This window comes from Spermophilus citellus, assembly GCF_964194105.1.
Source record: "Spermophilus citellus genome assembly, chromosome: 9".
Lineage (NCBI taxonomy): Eukaryota > Metazoa > Chordata > Mammalia > Rodentia > Sciuridae > Spermophilus > Spermophilus citellus.
The window spans coordinates 26,166,953-26,193,161 of record NC_138191.1 but is presented as its reverse complement, the minus strand read 5'-3'; positions in this window follow the sequence as shown (position 1 = coordinate 26,193,161).

Sequence of the window (26,209 nt, the reverse complement as noted above, 5' to 3'; positions counted from 1 at the left end):
ATCAATGACCAAGACTTCCCTTTGAGATCAGGGAAAATAGAGAGTTTGCAGGTATCAAGCACACATACATTCCAGAGTTACACAATTAAAATTATCTTCTCTAATTTGACAGAGAGGTAAACAATTGTTCAGCAAGTGAATGGACAAGTGAGTGTGTGTACCTGCTTCTGAGAACTGAATCAAGAGCAGAAAAGGAACTGATGGCCGTATTAGCCTGTATAGTCCTGTATTGAGAAAAGGATTGCCTGAAGGAATCAGCAGTACCCTATCAAACATTTAAAAGGAATGTTATTTGGTATTCTTCAATTTCTCTGAGAAAACTTCAGAGGTTTTTACATTAAAAAAAAAAAGGTGTAGTAGTATCTCAGAGTATCAAGAAAATGAATTTTTAAAAAACCTCAAATTTCATGAGTCTATTTCAATTTGTTCCATGGTTTAGGCAATGGATTATTGGGAGATGAGGGTGAACACATTTATCCTCTATTTGGTTTACAGTTTCATAAGACTTATGCCAACATCATAAATTTTTTTTTCCCAGCAGCAGATGGATTGTACAGTGGAAATTTGGATGGTTTGGGCTATTTTATTGTTGCTATTTAGAGTGGGGAAGTGCTGGAGAAAACAGCAAATGTGAAAGAGCAGGGTGCAAACTTTGAGATAAAGTTAAGGAAGAAAAGAATATAATCACTAGAACCAAAACCATGTTCTAACTGCACACATGCAGTGTGTTTCTTAGTCTTAATGCTATGAAAACCGTCAAAGACTAAATGTATACCTTCAAGTTTTGATCATAGAAAAAGCTGCAACAGCAGAGGCCTCTAATAAAATAATTACACATTGTAACTACATTGTGTAGATATGAGATAAATCACAATTAAACAGAGACTTGATATATTTGGTGAAAATTATTCCAAGCTTCATACTTACCAGGTCATTTCATTACTTTCCATTTAATTTACACTTTAAAACCTTGAACTAAAAAAAAAGAAAAGAAAAGAAAACAAGAGAAATAAAAGGAACATTTAAATTTGTATAAAGTAAAAGTAAAAAGTGAAAGTAAAAAAAAATTGCAATTCAATTCAGCCTCTTGTTCATTTTCTGCTTATTATATGCAAGGCAAGTTGACACACACTTGCCATAACCCCAGTTTTAACTTTTAGCAGTGTATCAAGTATACTATGAATGTTTTAGACATAGAATAAAGTCTCACAATGTACATTACCTTCAGTGTTTATATGGAACATATATGAAGATACTAAATTACCTATTTGCATACGCTTTCAATCACCTTTTATGTAAAAATAGAAAGAGCTGTCACAATTCTAAAGTATTTAGTATTAACATTTCTTTGGTCACAATTTTTGTGCTCACTACAAAAAACTTACAAAATATAATTAGTGGCCTTCCAGCTAATTATGATGAAATATGGTTTTATTTTTGAAACTTTATCACTTTTTCTGGTATGGTGTTGGGGATCAAAACCAGGGCCTCATTCATGCTAGACAAACATTCTACCCCTGAGTAAAATGTGGCTTTATTTATCAATATTATATTCCTTAGATTTGCTATATTAGGACATAGAATAATAACAATAAATAACACCTCCCAATCATTCAGTTTTCAGCAGAGAGAAGCATAGTGAACTTTACAGAGAATATGCAAATGAATATCAATTACATGAATAAGAGTTCACAATTCAATTTGATGAGTTTGAGTCAATAATAAAATTGAAATTTTTTAGACTTATAAACCTTAATCTAGCTGTGCCACTTGCCTAATTTGGTGAATGGGGATTAAATAAAAATAATTCGAGTAATTCTTTTCATGTGTGCATATGCCAGGATATTTTCTTTCTAATTCACTTTTCACCTTTTGCCCCTCAGACTAAAATGTTCCTTCTTGTTTATCCACCTAAACAGTCTCTACCTGCATTTCAGTTCTAAAATTTGACTTCCCTAGATAAGTTGACATCTAATTTGTGTCTCACCATTACAACTCTTAGCAAAATAGTTCCTTTTATGGTATGTGTCATAATATATAATTATTTGAACACATACTTGATTGTGCCTCATTCTTATAACACATCTCCCATTTTAAACTTGAAAGATCCAAATTCTATTTTAGTTCAATAAGTAGCACAATGCCTGGCATACAGTAAGCACTTAATGTATACATATTGAATGAATGAATGAATGAATAAAGATTTAATCTTCACAGCTTTAATACCTAAGGAATTACAGTTTTCTTAATGTTCTCTCTAGCATGCTACGATTATCTCACAGGGACTGCATTTCATTCTCATATATTTAGATATGAATTTAAATTTATTAAAAACTACACCTCTCTTTGCTATCAGCTATTCATTCCATTCTACCATGGCAGCATCTCCTTAGACCCTGAATTTATTCTCCCAAAGCCTTTCCTATCCTTATTACAGAAAAAGAATGAATTTTAGGGAAGGAGTTGTTTTTCAAACAACATTTGAAAAGCTCATTTCCTAGAATGTTGCTAAGAATTAGAGGATTAACACTGCCACAGGAATTAACTTCTAGATTTCATTATTTTATCATATTAGATTAATTAGAACTTGCACTTTATGAAAGATCAGGTGTGCTATACTTATCTAAAGAACAATAGAAAATGTAATGCCTAGTAATTAAGAAATGGGCATTTGATGTTAATGAAAATAGACTATAGGGAGTTTGCTGTTTTAGAAAATAGCTAAACTGCAGTTAACATTTAATTCTTCAGTGCCTTTAAACTAAAAATGGTCAATTTCTTTATGGCCACTGACTCTTGTTATGTCCTTATATTAAATATCATTCACATTCATGTTTTTCTTCTCACTCTTGCTGACTCATGAAAGACAGCCTCAATTGAAAGAAAAAAAAAAGATTATAATTTAGTCATTAGGCAGAATTTAATTAAAGAGCTCAGGATCTAGAATTTCTCCCTAAAGTTGACTCATGGGGCATCCAGAGTGGCCCATTCTCTCTAACATGCCTTTGTGTATGAACATCTGAATTCTTTGAAAGTAAAGACTAACTATTGAGGTGTTCAAGAATAAATGTGATTGATGTAAAAAATGATAGTAAACAAACTGAACATGTTTATTATAATTTAAAGAAAATTCTTATGAAAATAATGCATTGAAAACCAGCAGTAATATGGAAATAGTCTACTCTGCCATTGGTGTGCAGGAGCACCCAGTGAGTACCATGATGGAGTTGAAGTGGAGTCTTGAACATCATGAGGAGTGAACTCTGCTGCTGTCAGGTGGCTTGTTATTTTAGCAAAGGTTTCAGCCATTCTTGGGCATCTGAAATGCACGTCACAGAAAAGAGCTCTGTGTAACTCATATATAGGTCTGTAACGCGTGAAATGTACATTTTGGAAATATGGGTATTTACTAATGGATTCTAGGAAAAAACCTCATAAATGTTTTTTTTTTTCATTTACTCAATAAAATGTCTTATTGTTGCCTGTGTGTGTGTGTGTGTGTGTATACATATATACACACACATGGCCTGTGTGTACACACCCACACCCACACACACACAGTAGAAATACCACATATGGCAAATAAGAAAAAAATAACACTTTTAACATTATCTCACATATGGTAAGCCAAGTCCCTCATTATATCTCATAAATAACTTTACAAATGAAACTTGATTAGTAGAAAGGGATATCTTTGAAAGTTACTTAGTGAAAAAAGTTTATAGAATACATAAACTTTTTTATATTAAAATCATCCACATCAGCATTCACACATTTATCTTTTTTATTTCTCTGTTTTGAGAGAGTATGAGGAAATACTATCATTTAAACAGGGCAATCATTATCTTTCTTTAAGCGAATAATCAAATAATAAAAATAAATACATATTGAAATTATTTCAGCATATTAAAACCAAAAAATAATGATACCAATAATAACAGATTATATTTATAAGGAATTACTATTTTCATGGGCTTTTATATCATAGTATTTTAAAATCTTCCTCCATAAGTAAAACATATAGATGTGGCATACAATTATTAACATAGAAAAGTGCTGATACACTTCCCAATCTTATTTGATTCTGACAAAAATCTAAAGTGTACCGTAATATGTCTTTCAAAATAAGGGATTTTGCCAGGTGCGGTGGCAAATGCTTGTAATCCCAAAGGCTCTAGAGGCTCAGTCAGGAGGATAGAGAATTCAAAGCCAGCCTCAGCAATGGTGAGATGTTAAGCAACTTAGTGAGACCCTGTCTCTAAATTAAAAAAAAAATACAAAATAGGCCTGGGGATGTAGCTCAGTGGTTGAGTGAGCCTGAGTTCAATCCCTGGTACCAATAAATAAATAAAAAATAAAAACAAAATAAGGGATTTAGATTGCAATAATAAAGTATAGCTTGTAAATACCATTGGGTATAAGATAAATGGATAATTTTACAGTTTTTTTAAAGCTCCAGTGACTGGATATATAAAATATAAAATTTTGTACATCAGTTTTAAACAATTAACTCAATACAAGCTAATCAAGAAATTCAAACCATCTGAGCAATAAAAATACCTTGTTATTAATAGCATTGACTGTTCAGCTTTTGAGTGTATATCTTCATAATCAAAACTGGTATTAAAAAATGTCTTACCAGTAGCACAAACTATTACAAAAACTGATATTTCCCTAGCTCATTACAAGTACCCCATTGCTTCTTTGTAAAATATTTCAACTTCTGGATATATTTTATTGAATTATTTTTATTTACATAGGTATTCAAATGGATTTTTACTCTTAAAAAACTATAAGTTATGGAACCTTTACATAATTTATCAGCTGTGGTAAATTATAATTAATATTTTCAAAATGGTATTAAAAGTTAATTTTTCATGAAAAATTGCATATTTATCCTTTTTTCAATAGGTAATTGAAAATAAGGCAAAATCATATAATGTAAAGACATATATAATGCCAAAGATAATGATAATATTATGGCAGCTGAGTTAGAACATTTTGTATAAACTTTCTATTTATTTGCATCAAACTGAAAGTGTCAGTTTAACAGATAAAGATGAAGGTGACCCTAAGAACTAAATCAGTGGAGTGACTTTTAAATCTTTCCTAAATACGTTTATGTACTACTATACAACCTAAGGCCAATGATGTCTTAATCCAAAAGTGATGTCAAATTATGCTGCTCTTATAGTACTATAATAACAGTCATTCCAAACACAATGCAAAACACACACACCAGCTTTTAAAGGAAAAAAAAAAATCAATATTGAAGGGGCTAATCTTTCCACGTTTTCTCTATTTCCAATAATTATTCCACATAAGTAGTTACATAATAAAGTCTTACTCAGGATCCTCATTTAAATATTTTCACATTATTTAGCCATTAAATAAATTGCTGATAGGAAGTAGATAAAAATAGATTATTTATACTTAATGGAATGCATGTTTCATTGGCTCCTTTCTAAGTTATAATTCATCATAAGAAACGTTTTTTCAATTCTCTGAGACTACCTGTCCTGCAACTTCAGTTTAGCAAAGAATTTTTTGACTAAGAGGTGGTACACCCATCAAATTCTTATCATTAGATGAGAAATTCAATGGGAATTTAGTCCAGTAAAATGAGTATTGTCATGCAGCATTATTTACTTCCATAGTGCTTATCTTGGGTAAAAGATGTTTTCTGTGTGGATGAAATTCACCAATATGGCTCATCCTTCCATTTGCATTAGTAAGCTTTCATTTTACAAATTTGCCCTAAATAAAAAAAAAATCTATAACATCTTTTAAAATACTGCTAATTTTATATAAATTGATAATTAATTGGGATTTTTCTGCTGCTTTTGCTGCTGCTTCAACCAATTCCTCTCATCTTTCTGGAAGAGATTTGGGAAACAGTAGTACCAAGTATTCTGCCTAATGTAGGTAGTGGAACACACTGATGGGAATAATAATATTGGAGGCAAATCATCCAGAGTCAAAATCCGTTGCTCCCTCTAGAACAATTTATATTTTTTGTCCTTCCCACTTCCTCATCTGTAATAACCTGAATTACAGAGAAAATTGAAGGTGGCTAATTATATTAACTTATCTGTAGCAATTGATCTAATTGTGGCAATTAACTTATTTGCAAATTCACTTGAGGTAGATATAAAAGTAAAGCAGAATAGTAAAAACACAAAGTGCCAGATTTAATAGAAATTTTCAATTTGTCTTTTGAAGTACAACTTGAATGAACATATTTTTCTTTACTGACTACATGGCTTCGGTGCCCTTATTTCAACATGGCCAATTATTCCAGGAGCATAACAAAAATCTGTTCACCATTATAGGATGAAAAACTGCATGAAATAAACATCAAAATATTCCCCCCAGATAAAGAATGAAATGTAATAGAACAAAAGCAAATTAATAATGATTTTTTTCATGTTCAATATGTGAATTTTCTGCATATGCAGTTCTTATGTAACTCTATTGTCAATTATGTAAATAAGATTAAGACTGATAAAGAAAGGCTGATTTTTCTGTTGAGTGCATATGTGTTGTGCTGAGAATTGAACCCAAAGCAATAGGCACGTTAGGTAAATATTGTACTATCAAGCTACATCCCCAGCCAGATACGGAAACAAAGACTTTATATTTTTTTTTTCACATCCTTATATGACACTGATTATCTTTTCTATGTTTCTCATTTTAAAAAAATAATAAAATCTTGCTTGTTCTATTTCTTGTTTTATTTCCAAAGAGTGGGTGGTACAGTGAATTTAGTTGATGGGTAGAGTATTATACAATGAATTAGTTTCTGTGATAACTACATATTGTTTTATAGCAAACAGCCATTAATTTAAAACTTGTAAATTGGAAATCTGGGGCCTATTGCAGTGCAGCTAGGAGAAACACATTCCTTGAGAATGTGATTGCTTCTATAATTCTCAAGCATTGAGAATTACTGCCAAACAGAACATCTCCTTGATGTAATACAGTGACTGACATTTTACTAGAGAGAAAAGTAGAAAATGAGGACTTGAGAAGAATATATATTTTGGATAAGATAATTTGAAGACAAATGAAAGCAGTTTATGAATTTTTTTTTCACTTTTAAGTGAATAAAGAAGAAGGTGGAAGTAAATTTATAATGTTTTTTGAATTGTATAAGCTTTTTAACTTTAATTTGTTAGAGGATGTCATACTCTTTGTTTAGTTTGACTTAAGTATTGATATTTGTCAGAAGAAATACTTTTTCTATATCAAAGTTAATATTTCAAAAGAAAAAAAAATTGAAGAATTAAAAAATATCCAACCTTAAGAAAACCAAATCCAAGCAAAAGTAAAAGGATTATTTTTAAATAGAAACAATAAAACGAAATGTAATATAAACATACACATTCAGAGTAACCATGTTTGTTGATAAATAGGCTTTTTAATGATGCATAATAGATATCTAAGTATTGCTCACATAGTTAATACTATTAAGGCATTTCATATATTTAGCAATTAACAAATTTTAGTGGTTTTTCAGTTTCAGAATTTTTATTTCTTCTCTAAAAAATAATCATAGAAAGAAAAATGAATATATGCATGTAAAGAGTGCATTTTCAATGCAATGATACTTGCAGCATGTTTATGATCATAGTTTGCTTACCTAGACATAAAGTGAGAAATAATTATTAATATCATACATGTTTATGTTTATATAAATATAATGTCAATATGCATATATTAATATAATACTTTGAATATGCATGTATTCATGTGTGTATTAATAACATACATATATATGCATGTATAATGCATAGTATTTTATTTGTATGAATTATACTTAAAGGTCAGAATTGCATCATTTAACATGGCCAAAGTAGTTATAATGGGATAAAAGAAAGGAATCCTTAAAATAAAAACAAGCAAACAAACAAACAAAAAGAAGTATTTTTCTTATTTCAACTATATTAGTGGAAGCTGCTTAAGAAGATACATGTTTTACACTGGAGTTATATTTATCAATTATAATCCAGATCTCATTTTTATAATATATTTCAAGAAAGACATTTCTAATTGTACAACTTTGTTTAATTGAGTATATTGACAATAGTTTAGCTGCTTCCAAAGGGAAGGAAACAAACAAGTGAATCATTAATCTCATCGAAACTTTTCTCCTTTTGAGACTTGTTTAATTTTCTATATCTATAATGACTGCAACCAATGGTGCTATATCTAAAAGAATGCCGTTATTTGGAATACTCTGCATATCATTACTATATTTTCCTGTGGTGTTTTCATTTAACATGCCAAAATCACCAAAGGGAGTTCCTTTAGTAGAAACAAGCCTTGCTTATTTTTGTAAATTTATTTTACTTCAACAGTCAACAGCAGGTATTGATTACCTGCCGTGTTGAGAGCATTGTACTGTGTATTGTGAGGAAATCATTACACAGGAAGTAAAATATTTGCTCTGAGAATCACTTATTGTCTAATGAAGGGGAGAGAGAAAACTTCATACAAATGAGTAGGTATCAGTGAGCCCATCATTTTATGTTTTATCCCTTAAATTGTTAAAGTTTACTATGCAGTAGGCTTTTCTTTTAAACAATGGATTGTATATAAATATATAAGAAAGTTTATGACTTTCAAACTACACTGGATGGTCAGACCACAATAGATGTAGCAGCAGAATAATGGAAACAATTCATTACCACTAGGGAGTGTTTGGGAAACAGTATGGGAAAAGCAGTTCCTGGTGGTGTTTTCTAAGTATGAATTGAATTTTGACTGCTGGAGGTTGAAGAATAGAGAGAATACAGTAAATGGAGACACAGAACTTGGCAAAAGTGCAGCATGGCAGAGCAGTGCATGTGATGTTGAAGACACAAACTAGTCCAGGAGATGTAGGATTATAGATATTTATATATAGCTTTATAATAGTCTTAAAGTAGTAAATTCAGAGTAGAACATACAAGGAACTCCATCATACTTTTAGTCTAATGTCCTATCATGCTTTACCCACAGTCCCTCTTTATGGCATGATACAGTCAATGTACAATGATCTTTTGTTTGAAAAGCAAATATTTAAAATCAATTCACTATGCATTTAATCCCCTATTTCTGAGTACAGTAGATCACAAAAACGAAAGAGAGAGCTAAGATCACATCTGCTTAGAATTCTACTGCTAGGAGGTACTGCCTAAATTCCAAGTCTCCAGTGAACTAATTCTTTGTTTATACCCTGTAATTAAGTCCAATATATTTTCATAGGATTTAATTTAAAATTATACAAAATATTATATAAGATAAATTATGTTATTATATAAAGATGAATATAATATTAACTAATGTAATAATATTTAGAAGTTCTATATTATTATTTCCAATCTTTTTAAAATTTTTTTTGATAACTTTATTTATTTATTTTTATGTGGTGCTGAGGATTGAACCCAGAGCCTTTCACATGCTAGGCAAGTGTTCTACCACTGAGCCACAACCCAGCCCTCCAATATTTTTTTAAGGATGCATATCCATTTCATTGAAATATTCAGAGAACTGAAAACTTGGGATTCTGTGTTTTTAAATTGTGATTTGGGACCTCCCATGTGAAAGTTTTAAATTTTTCAAATTTTTATTTGCCTTAGGCAAGGGATATTTTAAGGAAACAATGTTGAGCCCTAAATTTCTTTGTAAAATTTACTTAATTTAATAAAACAATCAATCATTCAAACAAACCATTGTAGATATTTTTTTTCCATTTCATTATAATGTGCTTCTCTCTCAGATTTAATTTCTTTAAAAATTTACTGTAATGCTATGTTTTTCCTTGGTGAAAGTACACAATTTGGGAGAAATAAGTACAAAATTGTGGTACCTTAGTATATTTATATATTTATATAAGAAGCAGGAATTTAGTCTGGAGGGTATAAGAACTTAGACTGGGACAAACCCCTAAGTGTATGGAAACACTGAGTCAAATTATTGCTTGTGCAGCATTTCTTGAATTCTCACCTTCATAACTGGCTATCTATTCCAAACCTGACTGTTAATTATTTAAATTATTATTTTAACAAGGCAAATTTGAGGTGGCTTAAGGACTAGCTGAAGAGAATTTCTCACTTGTAACCAGAATTTTATAGAAATAGCAAGGAATTATGTGAAAAGTTCTTATAATATTTTTGATACAAGATACAAAGGAAAATTTGTCCTATAAAGTGGCTGATTCAGTGACAAATTTACCAGAACCTTCTTTCTTAAAGGATTCCACATTTAGGAAATAAAATAAATAAAAATAAGACCCATAACAAAACAAAAATAGAGATAAATAGTTTTGTTAGTAATGAAACATGTTTGTTAAGTTAAAGACTTTCAAAATGATTTGCTAATAAAGTAAACCTAATTAATTGTTGTCATTCCTCAAATAATTTGAAAAGCTTCACACACACACACACACACACACACACACACACACAATTACAAGCTCAAATCTAATGTAAGACTTACTCTTGGACTGTAGTCGGCCACCCCTGAGTAGAAAGCTCAACAATGTCATATTCATAGGTGTTTTGAACGGAAAATTAGGAGTAAGCATTTACTTGATAAGCTCAATTGAACTCCCTGTGAATTCTTAGAAGGAAATTATAATCTATATGAGGATTTACCTACTTAACCTATTCAAATATGTGGTAAGAATTTCCTGAAACAAATCAAGTTATTTGCAAATTCATATTCAAGGATAAAATTTTTTGGAAATGTAGTTATGTTAATGATGATTTAGGCCAGTGTTTCTAAAATGTTACCTTAAATCACAATCACACAAAAATGTTATTAAAAAATATTATTGGGCCCTGTCCTCAGAATTCAAAACATGTAGGCTGAGTCCCAAAGATGTGCATTTAGGTGATGCTGATGTTCTGATCTGTGGGAACACTTGGAGGACCACTGATATAAATAGGTTTAGTCATTAATCCTATTAAGCTCTATAGCTGGGAAAGATTTCAGAGAAACTAAATATAACTATGACTTCCAACAAAATGATTTTAAAATAGCTCACATTTGTTCATTTGTAATATTTGAGATGTTTATTCCTTAAGGGAAAAGTATTGGAATCTTCCTATTCTGCATAACTAATTTGAAGATATGCCACTTTACATTATTCCTCTGAACAAGAGGGATATTTCTGTTAATCACTAACTCAGTATCAATTAGCAGAGTAGAATTTATTCTGATTTCCTATTGATTTTTTGCATTATGGAAACAGATCAGTCCAAAAGCATTGATATTAGTGATTTCAGAGACGTGCACATAATGTTATACTGTATGAAGATTTTATCAATATGTGCCTGCCCTGTGACAATCCCGTTTTCTCTTTTTCTTTTCAAATCTCCAATTTTCTCATAAATTTTATAGTGCACATGTAAATGGTTGCCATATCCCAGCTCTTACCAATTAGACTCGTGCTCATTTATAGAAAATGTACATTGCCTGTAGTTATCTGCTTACTTTTTCAATCCTGGTCCTTAATGCATGCTGCCCCTGAGCTCTGTCCACTCCAACTTATTGTTAGAACCCAAATGAGTCTTGCCCTGAAGGGATCCTTTTAAATTCACTGTTGGGCTTGAATGCATTTTACCCTCTGGCTTTCTCTATTCCTACAGACTGATCATTCAGGCTGCGGTGAATGCTGCCTTTGGGTTGTCTCCTTCAGTTTCAATTTCAAGGCTTGCATGCTTTTTACCCTCAGGTTTTCCCTTTTCTGTTTCTGTATTAGGCTTTAAAGGCCTAGTGGCTTTAAACACTTTCTCACTGCAGTATATTCGTGTTTCATGCTTCAGTAACATGGATGTGGACTGTTGTTCCATTGATCTGATGTTGCCTCTTAAGAATTTCAATATTCCTTTCTATGATTTATTTATTTTTTATATTATCCTTCATTTTAAACCTTAAACTTATTCATTGGAAAGCTACGTAACATATATATAATCAACCACCTTACCAAATACATATTTCCCACTGTAGGAAATCACTTGCACACATGCACTATTACAACCAGCCAAAGTATTTTGTAATAAAAAGGATGCGTATTTCTTTTAATGTAAGCTTATTGGAAGATATTCAGGCATCTCACAGAAATAAAGCGAGGCTGAGAACCATGCTCTAAAATGTAAAGGTAGGGCAAAGAATTCAAAAGAAACTAAGCATCTGAAAAGACAGCCATGCAAATATCAATACAGTAGCCTCACTAGGACATCAACTGTGAAGATGCACAGAATTGCTGACAGTAGATGCTAGGAGCCACACCATCATATTGAAATTATTATTAAAAGTTTCTCTATTTAAATCATCAGTGTCATGTTCTAGGTCCCAGGATCCCAGCTGAACTAATTCTAGGCCTCTAGGGCTAGCTGTCAATCTCAAAGTTTGAATTCAAGGAAGTTCCCGTTGTATAGGCTTTCAGAGTAGGAGATTTGGTTCTGCAACCCTTCAAGGCATACATGATGACAATCCCAAAACACCAAAAATTATTTAAATTTTGTTTCCAAGGAAATATTACAATCATGAAAAATATTTACAAGATCATTAAACATATAAACCATATCTTGAATGTACTTTGGGTTTTCATTTCCAAATTTAACTTTTCATTCAGTTGGAGAAAAGTTTCTTTTTACCTGCCCATCAGTTTTATCTTTGTCCTCAGCTCTCCTGGAATTGAAGGCAAATTATAAACACTACCTGTGGACCAAATTCAGCTTATCACTAAACTGACAAGCATGGAAAGCTTCAAGAAGTACAATTTATCCTAGTCAGAGATACCTTACAGTATGCTGTCTCTTGGGATGTATGGTTGTATTACCTTTGAAATGCTTGAACAACTCTAGGTACCCTTGTATGTTCTTAACATTCCTTCAGTGAGCCTGATCTGTTTGTCCTAAAGATTTTATCTAAGTCATTTATTTCTTCTACCAACATCCTGATTTCTATGTCTATCTGAACTATGGCTACTCCAAAGCCAATATAAAATATACAATGTAGGGTTATTTTCTCACAGATATTTGTAAAGGTGGGCTTTATCCCAAATACTATCATTTACTTATTTCAATATGAGAGATATTTGATCATTTTCCAATCTTCTGTAAGTATGCCTTGAGGAGTAGGTGGACCATTTTTGTTTCTAGATGGAATAAGAAGCCCACTTTACCTTACAAGCAAGTCTAGGTGAATGAAACCTATGTAGAAGATGGACTGATTGATTCAGTTATACCTGAATCAATTTTGTGTTTCATTGAACAAAATTTTAAAGTAAAACTTTTAATTATGATCCGGTTTTCTCATCCAATAAACATTCAAATGTCTTCTTTGTGCCGGATAGTGTTCTCAAAGCTAAGCATAATATATTGAAAAATAGAAGAGGAACAAGTGCTCCTCCTAATAGAGCTTAAATCCTGATGTCACCGTTAGCCATGTATGTAATAAATGTGTGAAACACAAACATAAATATAGTCATGTATATGGCTATGCATGCTTTATATAGGGTTGGGATTTGGTATTACTGGGAAAGGCAGAAAAGAAAAGATTAGCATTTTGCCTACGATGGCCAGAGAACATGATATTAAATATAGACAGTGAGAAAACAAGCCATGTGGAAATAAGGAGATACATATTCCAGATAAAGGAAAAAGTGTACAAAACTTAGGAGGCAAACATCTCCCAATGTTTTTCGAAGATTATACAGGAGGCAGGTTTGATTGAATAAGTATCAGTGTTGAGGTTTGATGGTGATTGTGGGGATGAAATAAGCAGGAAAACTTGAAGATTATTGTGAAAACTTTGGATTATACTCTGTGATGGGAAGCCCTGAGGGTTTTGAGCATTGAAGCTTATGTTCTCACGCTTACTCTCAACTCAGTTTTTAGGAGAACATAGATTATATATACAGGATCATGCAGAATACTAAAAAGGCTACTGAGATATTCAAACAGTAGTTAAAAGAGACCTTGACAAGGTGGTGCCAGTGCAGGTGGTGATATTCTGGATGTCTTTTGAAAGTAGTATCTGCAGTTTTTGCTTACAGTTTTGTTGTTGGATGTGAGTGGATGGATCAGGGATGTACTGAAAGTCTCCATTCTCAGCAAAGGAAGCAATGCAATTTCCTTCCATTGAGATGACATACAAAAAAGGTAAGCCAGGTTTGGGAGGAGAGCTATGGAGTTCTGCCGGGGTCCTGCCCTAGCGGGGTCCAGGGAGTCCTGAAGGATGAGTGGCGTCAGCGAAAAGATGAGACAGGAGTCCTTCCGTTCGAGCAATCTCCAGAGAGAGAGCTAATGCAGCTTTCTCTGGGTCATCTTTTATTACAATTTTTCTCATCATTATAGATTCAGAATACGTCATTAATTATATAATTTAAAACTTTGCCAAGACATGACATTTCCTTAACCATGATTGGGGGTACAAAAAAATGTAACATTAATTTACATTTTTCCAAGATATGACCTTCAGTTATGTAATTATTAAAAGTACAGAATCATTAATAAAATATGTCACTAATTTACATTTTTCAGATTTTCCCAAGATTTAATATTTTTCCCAAGATATGTTATTTTCTTATTAATTAATGCCAAACTACATAACCAGACTCTAAGTCTCCTAACCAATCATTAACCTAAAGTACACTTGTACTTTATTTCTAATCTAAAATTCCCATCTAAAAAAGTCCCTTTAAATCTTATATTTAAAATATCCTAAAGTTTATGAATCATTCTTAAAACATATCAGAAACCTATACAACTAAAAACTTAAGAATTTCTAAACTTAAGAATCTAAATAAAATAATATTTCTAACATTATTCTAAAACTGTGTCTTATAAAGCTATTTTAATTAATTCCTAAATTTATTCTCATAAAACTGGTTGAGCTGCTTTCTCAAAGAGTTTCTTTGTTTCTCAGTCAAGGTGCACTAGTTCTCATATCTTTATAATCTTTCTCAATAGAAAGTAAGTTCTAAAAATCAATCCACTTTCCACCAATATTAACTATGCTCATCATATATCCCTATGTAAAGTAAGAAAGGGTTTATAAAAAGAGAAGAATATATCTTTATATGTTTTAACTTTCCTAAGTGTATAATATAACTTTCCTTAATCAAAAATGAAACTGCATGTGGTGAACTTTGTGAAATAAGCATACTGATTAGGTTTTCTAAGAGGCTGGAAATATGGGCTTGGGTTCTAGTTGATATAATCAATGTGGTGCCTAAAATTCTCATGACCTTTCAAAGGATGATTGTTGTCCGTTATCAGGTTTGTCCACAATGTACTGAGATAGAAGCACAGCTTTCTACTTTGTCCTTGATATGCTGAGGGGTAGTAGAACAGCCTCCAAGGCATGAACTACCTGTTATGTTCTAGCCATCTGAAATTTAATTTGTTTGGCATTTAATATGCTCATGCCTTCTGTCAGAAACATAAGCATGAAAATGAAAAGTCCCAATTACATAAAAAAGGGTCTCATGGTTTCGGTTTCCCACCAACCAGCGTGGCTTTGCCAGCATTCATCCTCACTGTGACCCTGTCAAGACAGTGAGTGGGGGATCGCCTTCACCAGAGTTCTGGTTTTTTTTTTTAATTTTTTTTATTGGTTGTTCACAACATTACAAAGCTCTTGACATATCATATTTCATACATTATATTGAAGTGGGTTATGAACCCCCAATTTTACCCCAAATGCAGATTGTCTGTGCTAGATATTGGACAACTAAGAGAGTATGTCCTGTAAGTGATTAGATATACAAGTCTAAAATTCAGGGAAGTGGTCTGTGGCCTGAATATATGTATGTATGTGTGTGTGTGTGTGTGCGTGTGTGTGTATATAAATAAATATATATATATATGTGTGTGTGTGTGTGTGTGTGTATGTATATATATATATATATATATATATATATATATATATTCAACTGTATACATATTCAAAGTTATAATTCATTGATCCCAAAACTGGCTGCATGAGTTATACAAGTATATCTTATTTTTTTTTTTTTTTTTAAAGAGAGAGTGAGAGAGAGAGAATTTTTAATATTTATTTTTTTTTTAGTTATCGGCGGACACAACATCTTTGTTTGTATGTGGTGCTGAGGATCGAACCCTGGCCGCACGCAAGCCAGGCGAGCGCGCTACCGCTTGAGCCACATCCCCAGCCCCAAGTATATCTTATTTCACAGTTGTGGAGATCAGGAAACTGTGTCTTGCAGAGTTAAGTAGCTTGATTACATACCAATAGTTAAATTACACACCAGAAGTTAATTTTGGAAATATTGCTTCTGAAGACCCAGTTCATTCCATGGCTATGCATCTTCCTTAACTTTTTACTCCTCCCAGATGTCTTCACCAGTCTTCTGTGTGGCCCTCTTTACACTTGGACAGCTTTCTTTATCTGCCCACAGTCTTTTTTTCATTGTCATTAATCAAAGATTGGCATTCTTCCAGTCATCTGAGCAGGCAGGGAAGGAAGAAATATTCATGGGCAAGGTGCCACAGAGCTCAGACAGATAATGAGTTCAAGACTCTTTAGATAGTACTAAATGAAGAGGATTGAATGGAGGTTGGGGAGAAGGGGCAACCAGGGGAGGGCAGTTATAATTTTATATATGTGCATAAATTCTCATTTAGAATTACAGACAATTATTTGGTTTCCTTTCTTTCTTCCCACCAAGTTAAATTAATGAAATCACAGAAAAATTTCCTTCAAGTGTCTGAAGGAAAGAAAGAAAATACAAATATATACATTCAACATTTTATGACTTTTACAAGCAAAATAATATACTAATCCCTAGACCTCCATTATCCTACAAATTAACTGTCTTATTCTCATTGTTATTATGATGCTTAAATGTTTTAATACAACTCATTACATAATATAAATGTGATTCTCTTGAAAATTATTCAGATGAAGAAGCTGAAGCATAGATAAGTGAACTTAGCACATTAACTTTGCTCAGTCTGTCCACTTGTAGTTTCTCTATGCATGCAAATTATTGACAAATTATTGTCACAGATTTTAGAATTTGCCCTTTTTATACTGAAGGTGATGAAGAGAAACATCTTTTTGATATTCTTTTTATTTCATTTTCTAACTTCCACCTCCATCTCCCCCATTGCCAACTTAATTTCAAATTTCAGGATTCAAGTGTAGGCTCTTCTTCTTCCATAAAGTTCTTTCCATGATTATTGTAGATAAAAGTCACAAATTCAAATTTCTTTTAGAGGGAGCAGTTAATGTACATGTTGCAACTCAAGTATTTTGTATTACAGTAGCATTGTCACGTCTTTTGGAGTGAACTTGTGTAGGTATGTCCTGTTTAAAAAATAATAATAGGGCTGGGGATGTGGTTCAAGAGGTAGCGCACTCGCCTGGCATGCGTGTGGCCCGGGTTCAATCCTCAGCACCACATACAAACAAAGATGCTGTGTCCACCGATAACGAAAAATAAATATTTAAAAATTCTCTCTCTCTTTAAAAAAAGAAATCTAAAAATAATAAAATTCAAGATAAATATATTAGATATCTCTGGGCTAGAGGTAGTTTGCAGACTTCTATTTAGTGAATTTTCTGTATTTTAATTCCCAGAATAAAAAGCTTATATATTTTACTCCCTAGTTTCTAAGAACTAAAATTTTTCACCTTGATCATTATTGATTTTGGGTTCTTTCTTTAAGATTAAATTGTACTAATGGTCGATGGTTTGGGAAATTTTGTGCCAACTTCCCAATACTTTCCTTTTGCAATGACTTTTATAATGCTACATTCAATTAGCAAATTACTTATAAATATCAAACATTTCAGCCCATGTGTTATCACCCACAATTTACCATACACAGCAATGTATGCAAGCATCCATATACCTATGCATGCATATATACACACGATATTGAATAGGAATATTAGAATAAAAGATATCTATGCAAGTTCACTGATCTTTTCAGGGAAATCTAGTACTAAACCCAATGTTCATTTCATGTGCCCACTCACCTTCCATTCCTCCCTGCCTTCCTTCTTCCCTCCTTTTCTCTTTTTATTCTTTCCCTTTATTTCATAGACACAACACTTGAGGTATTCATTTCAGGCTAAGTATCTGGAAAAGAGAGCCAATTAATAATTTGAAAACATATTAGTAGATGGACTCCTAGGATTTATTACTAAAGTAATGAGTAGCCTGTATTATTAAATCTTAGAGTTTCTTGCCTTCATTTTCATAGAAGCTAAATGTAAGCTATTGGTTTTACAGAAAGCCATAACTATTTCTTAGTAGAACAGGAAATTTATTTCCTTTTACCCCTGCTCTGTTCTATGACCTTCCTAGTGAAAGTAACTTTTTTTAGTATTCATCAAGCATGAAAAAATATTTTAAAATAATTTATACTTCAGGAATTTTCCCAGAGTAAATGTATACAGAGTAATTATTTATGGTTCTGAATAACAGTAGATTTTATGCTCTGAAAACATTTTTAGACCCCGTTCGGCCCATTCAGTACTATCGTATGAAATTCATACACCTTACATTTTCATTAAAAGCATTAGAAGCAATCTTACCGTTGAATTTTATTGACTTCCTGTAACATCCTATTCATAATATGTACTTTGAGTTTCTAGTCCCTCTATTAATTTCTATTATTATCACTGTCCTCTTTTATATCCTCTCATTAAAAATATTGTCATATATATCAGTTCCAGTGTTTCTCTAATCTTTTCTCATTAAGGGATTCTAAATATCCCCAAGCTTTTATGCACATGTGATAGGTCAATTTTGAAGATAATTTCAGTGATGTTATTACTACTTATATGAATGTACTTGCAATAATTGTTCAAAAATTTATCTAACTGGAGAAATCAGTGGTTTATAAAATATGAACCTAAGTTCACATGTGTAATTCAAATGCAATTTCATAGCAGGATATGTTTTGTATATATTTTGCATTAACTGAATGGAATTTACATTAGAATGTTAAAAATTTAACGTTAGAACACTTTACTGAAATGATTATTTTAAATTAAGTTAAATTTGAAATATGTGAGAAAAGATTTTTCTCCATTGATTTTAAGTAGCTTTGCATAAATAAAAATCAATTTAGATACTCTGGGAATTGTCCAAACAACCACTAGCCATCAGTCTTCCCTGAATATCAAAGATGTAATACCTGATATATAACAACCAATTAGTTCTCCTTTGATGGCTGGAGATAGGAGTAAAGGCTGTGAATATTCACACTGTTGCCCATATTTGAATGTTACTGCATATAAAAAAATTGCTTATATTCTTTCAAGAAAAAGATCCTTGAAATTTGCCTTTGAAAAGAGAGAGTGCTTGGGCAGAAAAGGAGGAGCATTGAGAGGGAAACAGAAGAGAAGCCTATTGGAACAGTGGGAGTGAAAATCTGACGCAGCCCAACTGAGTGTGTCACAACATCAGCAGCCTTTGGGGTGTGCTGCCAGCATAGGGAGGCCAGAGTAGTGAGCGTTGGTGTGTACAGATCTTGGCATCCTATTCCTATAGCTCTAACTAGTTTTACCTACTTTAGGCTCTCAGCCAAATAGCTTAACCAAGATCAAGAATAACACATGCTTCAGATAGGATCTACAGGCAAAGCAGTATCCTCAAAAATGTAAAGAAAAAATGATAGGCCAGACTACTGGGGAAATTTTCATTTGAAATTAGCCTTAAACTACAACATGACCTATTTGAACTCACAAACTGTAGACAAATTCATGAATTAAAATTAGGAAAGCCCAGTACACTGGGCAAGTTTGGGGAACTGTGAAAACTTTATTGGTGCCAATCACGATTAAGAAGAATACCCATGACAATTTTGAAGCAAATTTTCTTTTTGAAAATGAGAATATGACTCATATTCAGACTGTACCAATGGCTTTGCAGACCTAAATAAATCAAAAGAATTCCAGACAACAATTAAATGACTAAAACCTGGCAAGATAATGTAGCAAAAGAAAATCAAAAGAGCATAGTATGTATGTCAAAATACATTCTACAGTCATATACAACTAAAAAGAACAATTTTTAAAAATTAAGAAAAAAAGCATAAGTATAACTGATGTGATTCTGCAATCTGTATGCGGGGTAAAAATGGGAGTTCATAATCCACTTGAATCAAAGTGTGAAATATGATATGTCAAGAACTATGTAATGTTTTGAACAACCAACAATAAAAAAAAAAATTAAAAAAAGAGTGGGAAGCAAGATCACTCAGTCTTGAGGCCAGATGTTTTAGAAACTGCTTCATCCTTATCACCACTTCTGTATAACAGCTGCTCCTGGGACAGATGGGGACCAATGATGGCTCTGAGATTTCTGTGGTTTGAAACTAGCTTTCACCCAACCCTCTGTATATTTGGAGACCTACTGTTTATTGATTCTGTGCTGTCTCTACCTTTGATGTCACAATTTCAATAGGTACATAGAAAAGAAACACACAAATAAATGAGGTAATTGCAGTATGATAATTGCCCAGAGGGAAATAAACTGATGATGGGAGTAGTGGAGGGAAGTTGTAGGTGGGTGTGACCTGCTTAGAGATTCACTGAGCCCCAAAGGAAGAAGAGCCAGTCAGGTAGAGAGTCAGGGGGGAAGGACATCTGGCCTGTGTGGCAGATGCTTTAGAGACATGCCTGAGGTTGGGCAGAGATCAAAATCATGAGAACCAAGTGAATGTGGAAGGGTGCAGTCCAAGGAGAGGCATCTAGGAGCTACTTCAACAGTTTGGAGAGAGCTTTGCTTTGGAAGGGTGGTGGCAGGGAGTGAAGAGGATGGAGGATGGATTCAGGAGCTGGAGGTGCACCCTGTTTGAAGGCAGAGTAGCCAGGCTTATGATGGATTGAGCCAGGATACCAGGGGGAAAGGGGAATCAAGGATGAGCCCCAGGTTTCTAGTTTTGACTGAGGAATCTGGACAATAAAGTGTGTGGGTGAGTATTTAGGTGGTGGAAATAAAAAAAAAAACTATAGTCTGGATGTATTGCTGTCAAACATAATAATGGCTATCAAATTATTTGTTCAGCCACAATATATTGTGCCCCTATTATTTGGCAGCATTGATCTGGGCACTGGGGATATAGCAGGTACCAAAGCAGATAAAACTTGGCTCACTCATGGAGCATGCATTCTAGAGGAGACAGGAAACAAACATCCAAGATAAATAATAAAATATATAGAATGACTAAAGGGGGAACAGTGCCTTGGAGAAAAATAGAGGAGGGAAAAATAGAGCTAAAGTTTTAGATGGGATGTCTAGAGGGTTCTTTTTAGATGGTAAAATTTAGGCAGTTTAAGCAGTGAGTGGAGTATGGAGGAATATCTTCTAGGTAGGAGAGATGTAAGGGTTCTGTGTTTGGGAATGAGGTCTCTGATAGCTTCATGACTGTGGCATGCTTGGTGTCTAGGATGCTTCTGTGCAAAGACACAGAATGCCTGGCTGCTGGGAAAACTTCTGTGCAAAGACACAGGATGCCAGGCTGCTGTAGCAATGCCCTGTATGAGGAGGCTGTGTGCTAGAGTCTTGTCAACCTCAACCTTGATCTCAGGCACACAGCTCCCAGATATAAAGAAACTCTCTTGTTAGACCACCACAATGTTTCACCAAGATCTGCTGTGCCTGAACCTGTCCACATAACAGAAACTTTAAACAATGGACTTTCTTGAGAGCTACACAAATCTCCTAACATTGCACATAGCAATTATAGTATATAACTGAGGAATAAGCTGCATAATGTTGCTAACTCTGTAACCTGCCTAATGACACAATGAACAATAATGTACTACTGATGCCAATGACCTAATGTAACCTACTGATATAAATAAAGCTGGAAGCTTGAACATTCAAAAAAAGAAAAAAAGCATGTACTAGAGACAGACTAAAAAAAGAGGACAGTTGAACTGGTTAGCACATGATAATCAACATATACCCATCTTTTAGATATGGCAGCCTATTTGGGACTAGAGATGGAAATGCTTCTTTATCTGCCAACAAAAATTTCAATTATTTAGTTATTATAATTCAGATATATTTTTTTTATAAGCCAACAATTTTTTTGGCCATTCATTTGGTTACCTATATTCTGTCACAAAAAATATTAACTTGAATGAACAGGGATGTTTGACACCTATATGATGCATGGTAAAACGCTAAAATAATAGCCAGTTTACAAATATTTACATATGATTTTCAAAAGTTGTCTACCAGAAGTATTATGAGAAACAGAGTAGCACTCTAGAAATGCATAGTATAACTCTAGACACTTACGATATATAGATAGGTTCTAACAACCACTGAGAAGTACTACATATAAAAATATTTGTCAAATACAGTATTCCTACATTGTTGCTGTTCTTTTTTTATGCACCTGTTACTAATGAGAAAACCCATACTCAGAGAGACTGAGTATGTTGCCTAGGATAACAATGCTTAAAAACATCAAGCTAAAATTTGCCATTCATGCTCATGTTCTCAATAATTGTATAAGCTTTCTCTTAAAATGAGAACCCTACAATAGCTCAAATGGCAAATAATGAGGGCAGATGGAACCAAGGAAAGACATTAGCTGAATGCAAAGTTTTAAAAAGGTGAAAAGAAGCCAGGCATGGTGGTGCATCCCAGCTACTTGGGAAGCTGAAGCAGAGCATCACAAGTGCAGGGCCTGCCTAGGCAAGACTCAATTTCAATGTTTTTTTAAAGATAAGTGGTAAAGTGCTTGCCTAGATCAATACCTAAAATCACACACCTGCACCCACAAAAGAAAGAAACAAGAAAGAAAAAGGAAGAAAGGAGACAATGTTGGCCAGTCATAGTGCTTGCTTTCAAAACTTGACTCTGTCATTTATTAGATACCTGTTATCTTCTAGCTTTGTAATTTAGTTAATCTCTCTTGGAATGTGCATGCATAAAATGGGGATAATATTTAAATAATAGAATTGTTATGAGAATTAAATGAAATAATTTATGAAAAGTATTTAGTCTTTAGCATATGTACTCCCAGAAATTATCAGAAATTAATATTAAATTATATTATTTAATATATACTAATATAGCATATGATGTTATTTATATTATTTGCAGATTGTTCGAATTTAGATCAATGTGGGAAATCAGCATAGAGATTTCATCTGATTAGAATTTAGAACAGAGTTTGAGTCTCATTATATTGATTAGTAAGCCAATGGCATAGAGATTATAGAAGAAGCACTGTGTGTGCATGACACTGCTTAGACAATTGAAGGGAAAAGGTCAGACTCCAAGGAGCAAGCCTGGTGAAATCGTCAGTCTACCCTGTGCACTAGCAGTAAAGGGAGTGAGTGTACTGTCTGTAGTGAGTTTTAAAATAATAACAAAATGGCTTAAAGTCTGGATACTGATCATCATCACCAATAGCAACAATCTAAAAATACAGTGATAAAATGCCAGGGGGAATTCCTCTACTTTCCATACCCCAACTGTTAACTAATACATGCCTAGGAGACATCTAAGGAAATATCCAGTTATTTGAAGGAATCAGGTGGGAAGGAAATAGGAAAGAAATAGTAGAAAAATATGCAGATATAAAGAATATGTTTGGGTTTGCTTATTAAAAGAAAAAAAAGTATTAGAAAAAGAGATATGCATTGGCATTAAAATGAAAAACAAGGGAAGTGTTTCACATTAAGTTTAATTACCTAGGTAGGTGAAATGCTGAATTGCCATCTAGGGGGTAAGCCAGGGCTTTATAAGGACAGTTTCAGGTGGAGAAGTTAAGCAAGATTTGTGTGAGATGGAAACAGAAAAGTAGTCACAGTCAGCACAAGGAGCTTTCAGGAACTATTTCTTTGACAACAGAAAGAGAATTCTAAAGAAATGGGATCATTGGTTTGAGGAAGTGTTTCCTGTTTCAGATGCCAAGAGATTTAGGAATGAATGTAAAGTTGGAGGAATCCCAGAGGATTCAATAGAGGAATCTGGAAGAATATCCACAAAGAACAAAGATGAAATGTGAGCTATGGGTCAAAAGAACAAATTGTATTTTTTACTTTCTATGTGTTAGCGATTATATAAAACAAGAATGCTTACCTAGGTCAAAAATGCATAGATTCAAATAATCCAAGACTAATAAATTTTTAAAATCTTTGTATAAATAAGTAAATAAATACATGTGTATATAGAGGTATCTATAGATATAAATATCTATTCAGACTAACAACAAAGTATGTAGTATCAAAAATTATAGCAAATGTATGCATATTTTAAAAATTATTATACAAAACAATAAAAATGATGTATTATTTTAATTAAAAATTACCTTGTGAATTTTGAAAAAGTCTCTTTATTTCTAAAGATATATTCAAATAAAATTAAGTATGAGGGCTAACTTAATAACACATATATTTCATATAAAATTTTAAACATTCTTGTGGTCTAACTTTTAATAAAATTTCTGACCTAAGACTTAGATTAGAACTTATTGGTAATTTTCTAGTAAAGAAAATATTTGCTTCTTCACTTTCTTTCTGTAATGAAAGCATTAGAATTATATAATAAAATTTTAAAAAATCATGATACTAATATAATAAAAGAATTTCCGTTTTTCAGGGAAATGCCTTTTAGAGTTTGTGTCTCCATTATAGATGAAAATATAATTGCAAAGTAAGGATATACATAAGAGAACAGTAAACATGCAAGTTAGTGTAAAATCTTCAGATTCACAATGATCATGTGCAAATCTGCCTTGTATTATAGGCATGCAATTATCTTTAGAGATGTGGCTAAAAGCAAAAAAGGAAAATAAATTTGGGGAATAAATCGCAATAGTTATCCTAAAAAAAGGTTAAACAGACAGAAGAACTCCAAAGTTCTTAAAGGAGCATACAAGAAAAGAAATCTTGAGGGCAACACCAAGTAATTTTCAAATACCCGTTAGTCATAAAGTTTTCCATAAATTATAGAACACAAACAAATCTCCTCTTGCTATTGAATGCAATGTGTTCTTGTCTGAATGAGTGACAGCCTATGAGAATAACCAAAAGATAAAAGAATGAAGAGTCTCCTTATGCACAGAAAGTAAGGAGAGCACTTGACTTATTTGCAAAGCAATACTATCTTTGAGGAAGAAGCACAGAGATTTTATTTAGGCAATTTATACATATTCATATAGAAAAGCACTTTAGGGGTGAGCACATTCCTGAGCATGCTCAATTTAGGATGTACATTTCTCACCAGACTTAGAGGCTTAGTTCAAGAAAGAAAGATGGTAGAAATTTTCTGGGCATGCTCAACTGAAGGTCATAGAGCAAATGTTAAAGATTAAAATGGAGGACAGAAACACTCTGGGCAAGCTCAGTTCAATATCATAATGACTCAAGTTTATTCTAGTAGCCTAAAAAAAGAGTGTTGAGGTGATCCTGGTGATCTTGGCTGGTTCTCGGTAAGTTTCTCCAAATTTTCAACTGACACATTAATCTAGGAGTTAATCTCTAAATATGCCTTTCTCTCTTAGTGCCAAACACTCTTCTACCATGTTCTTTATGAACAAAGGCTATTAGTGGTTTTATAATACTGCCACCTTTTATATTTCATTGCATTAATAATAGCAGTATATTTACATGCAACTTTAAAATTATTGAAGTAATTTATAAAGTCACAAGTAATCGTATCAGAAAGTTTTAAATTATAAGCACTTTTGCAAACCATGCCATCTACACATGTAGATATATATACAAACACATGGGACTCATTATGGCTGATTCATGCATTATGTGACCAAAAGGATGATTAGATGGAAAAGCTTGATTTATATGAGCCACATTTTAAAATATGTGTTTGGCATATGATTTTGAATTCACAATTTTAAATTCAATAAAAATCTTTAATGATCTTAATTGTAATGATAAAAATCTAATCAAGCATTTTATCATTATAGTCTCATTTGCACAATAGTGGTTTTTACAAATTAGCATGCATAAAGTGATAAAGGAAGACATAAGACATATATATATATATATATATATATATATATATATATATATATATTCATTAAATATAGATATGCACACATGGCAATGTTTATTTAATAGCCATTATTGCTGATATTAAGTTCCTATGATATTCAGTGAGGGTATGGCTAAAAGAATAAGATCAACCAGATATTTTGGCTGGAAATATGTAGGAAGATGGTCCATTCTTTGTAGCTTCAACCATTTT